Here is a 10,359-nt window from a genome sequence, read left to right on the forward strand (position 1 = left end):
TACTGTTTAACATAGTCAAAGTCACCAATTAATATTACCTAACCCTACGATATGGTAAATCTCTAGTTCTAATAGGTTAATGGTCATAAACTAATTAAGATTCAAGTTAATGTAATTAGATTGGTCATCTCAACTACACATAACTTAATGATAGGAATTAAAAATCATAACTTTAACATGAAAGGTAAGGTGATCAATTGAACACGAGTATTAACTTATGGGTGTTATAGTGGTGTTATCTAAAATATATTATGTTTCAAATATTTAAAATAAATTAGAAGATATGAGGCAAATGAGATTTTTTTGAGTTTTCTATTTAAAATAAAAAGAAAACAGACAAAAACACTTAAAACAAAATAATTAAACAACTAGGAATGCAATAAAATAATACTTTTTAATATATAAATATTATATATTTAAGATAATATTTACTCACTCCGTCCCAAAATTATAATCCAGTTTTTCTTTTTGTTTTGTTTAAAAATAATAGTCAATTTCTAAAAATAAATAATATTTTTACCAAAATACTCCCTCATTATTACTAAACCAACTAAGCATTTAATGAAACATTAAATGCAAATTAACGACAAAACCGACAATTTCTTGTATAAAGTTAATGATAATTAGACTACCCGCATCGGTGCACATGGAAGAGCGGATCACACATTTTAATTGAAAAAAAAAATTAATATATGTGGCCTAGGCCACATGGACGACCCAGGTTCACAAAAGTTCACCATACATTTTCTTGCCACGTGTTTAACAATGAAATGGGAGTTGTATAATTTTTTTAGATAAGTGTTATTATCTTTAAAAATCCAACATTGTCTTAATAAAAAAAAATTAAAAATACTAAAATTCATGATTTTTTTCTCTATAAATAGAGTATAATATTGATATAGTTCATATCTAATCTTAACTCTTCATTTTTAAACCTTTTTATTTCTTTGATACCACGAATCCAAATTTTGTTTTAAATCTTGATGATTCTCAAGATTATCAAAACTTTCAACATTATGAAACCTCTCAATTTTTCCCAAATCTCAATCAATTACCTGTCATTGAAAATATTCAAACATCACAAAATACCGGAAAAAACCCAAGAGACGATAAATGGGATGCTGATGAAGATATCGTTTTAATATCAACATATTTCATCGTTAGTGAAGATAACCGTCGTGGAAAAAACCAAAAGAAAACATCAATATAGGCACAAGTGAAGGATCGATATGATGCAAATCAAGCAGAAAACCTAGGAAAGATTGGTAATATGAACATAGCTCAAATGAAAGGTCATTATAAACTGCTTAATGAAAGTGCTGGAAAATAGGTTGGTGTTTATCAAGAAGCATAGAGAAAAAGAAGAAGTGGAATGAGTATGAAGCTCATTGTAACGCCGCGATTCTCAAGTATTGATTTTTGGTTATAAGATTTTCTTGATTTCAAGGTCTACTTGATGAGTTGGTTGCCCTGACTCGTCGAGTAGAAGCGGGTCGGTCCATGTGTTTAAGTGACCTACTCGATGAGTCCAAGAAGTGACTTGACGGGTAGGAGCTGGAGGATGAAACACTAATTTCCGGGGTTTTGCACCCTATTTAAAGGATCATTGGCCTCCTCAGCCTCCCCTTACAACCTCTTGATATTCCATAAACCCTAATTCATGTGAGTGTGCTCCATTTGTGTGGTCAAGCTTTTGAAGAGGATTTTTGGTGAGAAAAGCTTGGAGAACAAGTGACTAGAAGCAAGGAATGTGTGGGAATCAGAGATCTACCTCATTTGGCATCCTTTGGAAGGTATGAAGTCGTTATCTTGACCTCATTTCATTCTAGATCTCATTTGGGTGGATTTTAGGGCTTTCTAGCATATTAGGAAGCCTTTCTTGTGTTTGAGCTAAGATTTGAAGTTGCAACTTCAAATCTGAACTCTATTAGGTCTTTAAGCGCATAAAGCTTCTAGCTTTTGCAAGAATGAGACTCTCATAAGGTGTAAAACTCCATTACAAGCTTGGATTTGTCCTTTAGAATCTCTAGAGCCTTGCACGCACGCAAAGTTTGCAACTTTACATGATAAACATGCCTTGGGGATTTAGATCTGCAATATGGAACCTTAGCACAACTAAAAAGCATCTGCTTGGATGAGGGATTGAAGGGACTGGGCGAGTTGCATGGTCAACTAGGCGAGTCCGATGAAGATTGCCGTAGACTCGGCGAGTTAGTAGAGTGACTTGGCAAGTCATCTAAGGTTTTCCCAACATTTGAACATGCATGAACTTGGTGAGTTGCAAGGGAAACTCAACAAGTTGGACAAGGAGTTCACGGCCACAAACATTAGGAACTCGAAGAGTCACTCAAGTGACTCAGCAAGTTGGCGAGTTATGCAAGGAACTCGACGAGTGGTTGGTTGTACTCGACGAGTTTAGGTAAATATGGACTGTTGACCTTGATAGTTGTCTTTGACTTTGACCAAGGGTTGACTATTGGGATTTTGGGGCATTTTGAGAATTTATGTACATGGTTGTGTGGCGAATATAGGTGGTGGAGTTTGTGGCGGTGATCCGAGAGTTTGAGCTTATCTTTCAAGTCGACAGTTGCGAGGTGAGTTATCCTCACTATACTAAGGGGTCTAAGGCACCAAGGTCGGCCTATTGAATATGATTTCCTAGTAGTTAGTAGTATGTTGAGTATAAGTTATTATTGCATGTTAGTTTCTATGCCAGTTAGTTAGATCTGTAGGACTACCTGTAGTATCATGTGATTATCTATATGTACATTAGTTATGTTATATGTCAACATATTATGTGAGACGGGTTGAGGTGATACTGCTCCGTGCGGTAACCAACAAAACCGGGAGCATTCCAGATACGAGCTGAGGGAGACTCATAATGTGGGCTCGATGGCAATCCAGATGTGAGATGTGGGCCCGGAAGGCAATCCAGACTCACACTGTGGGCCCAGGGGGTAATACAGTTTGTAAAGCTGTGTACCCAGTATATCCTGTTATTTGTATATGTGTTATGTGCAGTGTATCCGTATTTTGGGGAACTCACTAAGCTATCGGGCTTATAGTTCTAGTTTGCTGTTTCAGGTACATCAGGGGATCACGGCAAGGCGAAGGCATGATCGTACAGCTCCTTATGTTTTGTTTATGTTTTTGGGAAAACTCTGATATAGACTATTTTGAAAACAAATCTGTAATAACTGTTGGTTTTAAATGTTTTGAAAAGTTTTAAATTGGCATGAATTTTATGGGTGTTACACTCATAAGTTATATGAGACAAGTGGAAGCAACTTCAATGACACGATTGTTTTTAATGGGGTTATGTGTAAGCATCGAAAATGGGATCTACAGCTAGATCATGACGCAACACGATCACATCCTGAATATGAAGTGGGTGATCAAGAAAGTGGTGGTAGCACAAAAAGATCAAGGTCTACTGAATAAGGAGACTATTGTGTCCAATCCAACATAGAAGGGGCAAGTATTGGTGGTTCAACAATTAAACGTCCAACAGGTAGAGATGCAGCTAAAAGAAAATAAAAAAGGTAAGTCTTCTAATGAAGTTGTTGCAGAACTTCGTGCGATGAGGCTTAGTAAAGATAGTGAAGTAGAAGTAATGAAAAAAAGACTTGACTTGGATCAACAAAGGGAGCAAAAAACGGATGAAAGGGAGCTAATAAAGATGCAAATCTTGCATTTGAACACACTACTACAAAAGGAGCAATTTTCACCTGAAGAAGAAAACATGAAACGTTTTCTAATGTCTAAGTTTTATGGAAACTAATTATAGTTTAGTGTATGTTTTATTTTCAATATGCTTTTAATGTATTTGTAAGATGTTTTATTATGTATTTTTACCTCATGTTTTTAATGTTTTTGTAAGATATTTTATTATGTATTTGTATTTCATGCTTTTAATGTATTTTTAGTATATATTATATGCTTTTACTGAATGCAGAGTTGTCATTATCATCTTATTGAATGCAAAGTTGTTATTATCATCTTTATTGAATGCAAGGTTGTCATTATCATCTTTCAGATACACCACTTCTTTTCAATATAATCTTATCATCTAAAAAATATGTCATTGTCTTATGAATATAAGATTATATGATGTGTCATCTTTTATTTGGATCTTCGGATTTTATCTAGATAAACTATTTTAACATTATCTTTGTTTAACATTTAATAACAAAAAATCAATATTCTTCCTATATAATTAGAGTATAACCATTACATACTTTCATATCCACATTTAACTCTTCATTTCACTCATCATTTCTAATATATTTGAAAAATGTCTCATAATGCAAACTTATCAGATGGTTTCGATTCATCGAATGTGAATGAATATGATGAATGGGAAGCACGAGTTGTTCAACAAAATCGACAACTTGAAGTTATCATGAGTGAGTTACTCATAAGCATACTAAATATGAGCATAAGAGACCACCCAAGAGCAAGAATGAGGTATTGTGATTGGGAACGTGAGCAGGGTGAGGCACGTATGATGAAAGACTACTTTGTTGACAACCCAATGTATGGTGAAGAAAATCTTTGAGGTAGATTTCGAATGCGAAAACCACTATTTCTCCATATAGTGGAAGCTGTTGCAGCCAATGACCGATATTTTCAACAAAGACGTGATGCCACAGGCAGACAAGGTCTTTCACCATTACAAAAAATGTACCGGAGCTATGCGGGTGTTGGCATATGGGACATCAACAGATGCACATGATGAATATTTGAGAATGAGTGAGAATGTAACAAGGGATGCTCTCGTAAAGTTTGTGGAAGGTGTTATTTCATGCTTTCGTGAAGAGTACCTTAGACACCCCAATCAAGATGGTTTGGAATGACTGCTCCATGTTAGAAAAGAATGTGGATTTCCAGGTATGGTAGGCAATATATATTAACTGCATGCACTGGGAATGGTAAAATTTTCCGACCGCTTAGGCTGGACAATATGTAGGTAGAAGTGGTAAGACAACAATAATTTTGGAAGATGTTGCATCGTATGACTTATGGATATGACATACATTCTTCGGAACATCGGGTTCATTCGATGATATTAACGTCCTCCAACAATCTCCTCTTTTTGATGATGTCTTGGCAAGTCGAGCACTAAAGGTGAGTTACACTGTGAATGATCGAGAAAATCATATGGCTTATTATCTCACTGATGACATACATCCTTCATGGGCTGCCTTTGTCAAGTCAATAAATTCTCCATAACTTCGAAAACAAAAGTTGTTCGTTGAACATCAAGAGGCTGCTAGAAAAGATGTTGAATGAGCATTTGGAGTTTTACAAGCTCGTTTTGCAATTCTTTATCGCCCTTGTCTTGTGTGTGACAAAGATATGATGGGTAAAATTATGATTGCATGTAACATCATTCATAATATGACAGTTGAGGATGAACGGAACACATACCTTCATTATTATGATCCATCCGAATTTATAACAACAGAACCCAAACAATCATTTGAATACTCGACTCAACGAATTGCAGATCTATCCAGTTATATGACCAACAGGGTACAAGTTCACAATAGAGATGCTCATAACACTCTAAAAGACGATTTGATTGAGCGTATATGGAAAAAAAAAATTCACCATTGAAGAATAATTATGTAGTTTGCATCTTCAGTATTTGTAACTTATTTTATCTATTTTATTAAGTATTTTTCATGAATGTAAAACACTTTTTTATCTAGTTTTTTTTTGTTTTTCATTTTATAATTTCATGCTTAAAATAAATAATTTATTTGTTTCAAAATAAAATATTTAATTTTAATATTTCTAGTATTTTTTAGTAAAATAAATTATATTTTCTAAGGAAAAATAAGTTTTGGTTGGATTGCTAATGGGTGTGAAAAATTGGATTGGGTTGGATTGTATAAGTGATAGAGAGAAGAATTAGTTTTTTTTTATTAAAAAGTTGGATTGGGTTGGGTTGCTGATGGGGATAGTCTTAATGATTCCATAATCTGTTCGCTTTTTTGTTTGCGGACAATAACTTTGGAACTGAAAGAGTAATAGAATATTATAATCTAATAAAAAATAATTAATCAAATAAAAAAGAAATTAAAAATAAGTGACTATAAGAAATTAATAATCTAATAAAGTAATATTTATTAATACATACTCATCCAATAAAAAAACTAATTCAATAAAAAATAAAAAATAAAACAGAATTAATTAGAAGAAATTAATAATCGGTTATAAAATATTTATTAATATATACATATCATATATTAAACATAATATTTTATCAATATATAGAAATTCAGTAAAAAATAATTAATCTAATGAAAATAAATTAAAAACATATAATTAAAAGAAATTAATAAGCCAATAAAAATATTTATTAGTATATAAATATTATATATTAAAAACAATATTTATTAAGATATAATAATTCAATTAAAAAATGAATCTAATATAAAATATAGAATAATAATAATTAATGTATAATAATTAAATAGCACTTAAAAGAAGAGATGCAAATTGGTACTTCTAGTTTGGTAAAAAAAATACAGTTGCATAAATCGTCTCTGAAGGTAAAATTATCATTTTAAAAAAAAAGTTAACAGTTAAACTTTTAAAGTTAACGACATAAGAACCAAAAATGCATAAGGTATCCAAAATTTGACCAGTGATGCACCGTCAAATGTTTTTGGATCAAAACTATATATATTTGACAACCACAAGGAACATTTTTGCAATTTTGTCTATATTTAGAATTAGGGATGAGCTTTAGAACCGGACCGGTTCGGAACCGAAACCAGTTTTCCTATATTATAAGAACCGGGAACCGGACCGCCGGTTCTAGCGCCGGTTCCAGTTCCGGTCCCGATTTTTCGGTTATTTTTCAAATTAGAACCAGTTGAAATATTATAGATGATATGCTATCTTCCGGAGCTTGTAAATGATTCAATACTTAACAAAATTAAGGCTTTTTACATTCTAAATTGAAGTACAAACACTAAATTACACGATGGAAAAAGAATTAAGTAATTCTGACTTCATATGAGTGAGTTATGTGCATTTTAAAAGCCGGACAGATTCCAAAAAAATGTTAAAACAGAAAATACGCAGCATTGATATGTTGTCTTTCGGGGTCTATCTAACCAAATTAAGTGTTTTTATAGTCTAAAATGAACTATAAACATCAAATTACATGCTGGAAAAAAATTAAGTAATTTCGACGTCATATGTATGAATTATGCTCATTTAAAAAAATGAGACAGATTCAAAAAAAAAAAAATGATGAAATAGAAAAAACGCAACATCAATATTCTTTCTTCCGGGGCTTGTATCCGATTCAATATCTAACCAAAACATATGTGTGTATAGTCAAAAATGAATTACAAACTCCAAATTACATGTTGGAAAAAAAAATCAAATAATTCTGATTTCATATGAGTGAGTTATGCGCATTTTAAAAAACGGAAAAAATGTTAAACCGGTTCCGGTTTTTTGAATCGGGACCGGTTTTCATAAAAACGAAGAACCGGTAACTGGACCTAATTACCAATTTCGGTTCCGGTTCCGGTTCGTCCGGTTCCGGTTCCGGCGGTTCTAATGTTCATCCCTATTTAGAATCATTTAATTTTGAATAAAAAAAGATATAATTAAGGATTATAAAATATTTGAGTCTAAATGTTTCTAGATTATAACAAATTAAGGGTCATAAACAAGTTGAATCAAAAGTTCTTTTTAATTCATAAATATATATTTTTAATTATCACAATTTGGATCATAATATGTTCAATGTTTTTTTTTAAAAAAACTAATATGTCGCAGACCTCACTTATTTTTAAGTATTCACTCGATCCAACTTATATATATATATATGGATGTCATATATGTAAATAATATTAGGTATATAACCAACAAAATTGACTTCATATTAATTAAATATATGTTGCAGACCTCACTTATTTTTGAGTCTTCATATATATATATATATATATATATATATATATATATATATATATATATATATATATATATATATATATATATATATACACACACACACACGTTTTGAAATCATGTTTTGTAATGAAAAATATTATGAAATATGATGTGATATTGAGTATTGAGTTCTAACAGATAGCTTTTTACTAGAAATAAAGTAAAATAATATTTAGAATAACTCGGAAAATATTGAAAGTCTTATAGGATTCCAATCTAATATTGAAATTTAACAAAAATATAAAACTTTAAATAAGTAAAATTTTATTATTGAAATTCGTAGAGAATCTCGTTAGAAACATTTAGGCAAAAACCTCATCGAAATCCGAGTTATAACGAAGAAGTTATGACTATTTGAAGTTTTGCGACAGAACCAGCAAGACTTCGTATGACGTAAAAAGTGAGTTTTTGATAAACAACTTTTTAGCCTATATGATCTAAATAAAAGTTGTAGTATTCATTAAACCGAGAATTTTCATAAAAAGAACGTCCAAATCTAACTTCGTATGAGGAAGTTATGATTATTCTAATTTTCGGTATGACAGTAGACAACTAAAAATTCGAAATAAATATCGAGTAATTTTTAGCGATGCAACCTAAATGAGAATCGAAGGTTTCGTCAATAGTAGTACAACGGTAAAAAAAAAACAGACGAAAACGAACATCGGATGAAGAAATTATGAATTTTTAATAGACTTTTCATGTCCCGGTCCGTTAAAAATATAACATTAAAAATAAAGTCAAAATTAACCGATGGAATCTAAACGAAAGTTGCAGAGTATAATCTCACATACATCTGGATATAAAGAAAGTAAAAAACGGAGCTCGTACGCAAAATATATGAATTTTTGAAGTTTTTAAATAAAAATAAATGAAAATTCAAAGTCTTATCCGGAGAGTACCCCTAGCGTACTTTGTTTTGTACGCCCAACGTACTTTGCAATTATGCGACCCGTAGTCGGCCATGTCCTTCTTTCTTCGCACGAGGCACACATATCGGATAAGACAGCCACGTCCGAGACCCGGGAACCGAGCAGCTGCCACGCTGCGTACACCCAATGTACCGAAGTACGCCCAGGGTACTCCGAGGCTTCGACCAGATATAAAAGGGATGTGAGGCTGTCGTGTTTTAAGTTAAAAATTCTCACTCTCTTTTACCCTATAGCCTCTCTCAAGGTCCTCTTACACCTCCGAAGTCTCAGTATCATACCCGACACCCGAAGCAATTTCCAACACTCCGAAATTCCTGAGAAAATTATATTTTCTAGCCAAAACTCTGCCCGAGTAAGACCAGTTTTCAACTAAAATCTCCGGTTTCGTCACAGAAAGTCATATTTAGAGCCGAAGTGCTGTCTAAGTTATCATTTACTCCCTAGTTATTTCACGATGAGTTCAATATTGGGATAATTGTATGTTATGTGTTATATGTTCAATGTGATTTCCCATGTTATTATGATAATGAGCTATACCTTAGGTCATAGGTCACGAAGTGTATGACATAAGCATCACTTGGGTACTGGTATGTAGCATTTGGTCATGAAGTGTATGACATAAGTATCACTTTGGCATAGTAGAATACAAAGACATGGCTGAAAGCCTGTGTATTCTAGTGAAATGATATTTTGAAATCATATTTTCTACACCACTTGGGCTGAAGTCTTATTGATGTATACCAAGTGTTGAAATTGTTATGTCTCATTGAATTTAAATCTTTGAATCTGATTATTCATTGATATGGAAAGTCTGTCATATGATACTCATTTGTCTATCTTGTTCATTGTCCCTGTATGCTTCTATCATATTGATATGTATATGGCATAATGTTATATTGTAACTGTTATTAAACTCACTAAGCATCACCTGCTTATCTTCTCAGTGTTAAACTAATGCAAGTGATAAGCATCTAGTATAGTTTTGTAATAGTAGAAGATGTAGAATAGATAATATTATAACTTTTGTATTGTATTCCTAGGAAAGTATGTAATATGTGTAAAACATTATAAAAATCTAAATAGTCGGTTTGTATCTAGTTTATGTAAATAAACTATCAATGTAAAATATTATTTTATGAATATGCATGTAGCATATTTTGGAATGTTCTCCGATCAGTGTATGATATGGAAGAGTTTTGGGCTTGAGTAGCCCTAGTATTGAGTTTTTGGAGCCTGGATGTTGGACCGGGGGTGAGACTGGGGTCCCCGTCTCTGTCGGGAAATGTGGTGAGATGCGCAAGGGATATGTGCAGCAGAAACCAGAGATCAGAGTTGAGACGATCCTCAGTTGGATTGTATTTTCTCGCATAAGGAAAAGAGAATTTCGTGACTTGCGTGTCACGGGGCCGGGATAGTGGTCACGGGGAGGAAGTTAGTGGGATATTTG

At 32.6% G+C, this 10,359-nt stretch overlaps 1 pseudogene; it reads left to right on the plus strand.

Moving 5' to 3' along the window:
- The first annotated feature begins 4,294 nt into the window (after nucleotides 1-4,294).
- LOC145005081 (uncharacterized) lies at nucleotides 4,295-5,619 on the plus strand (annotated as a pseudogene).
- Nucleotides 5,620-10,359: the final 4,740 nt, after the last annotated feature.

Source organism: Lactuca saligna, chromosome 1, assembly GCF_052625555.1.
Source record: "Lactuca saligna cultivar CGN05327 chromosome 1, ASM5262555v1, whole genome shotgun sequence".
NCBI classification, from domain to species: domain Eukaryota; kingdom Viridiplantae; phylum Streptophyta; class Magnoliopsida; order Asterales; family Asteraceae; genus Lactuca; species Lactuca saligna.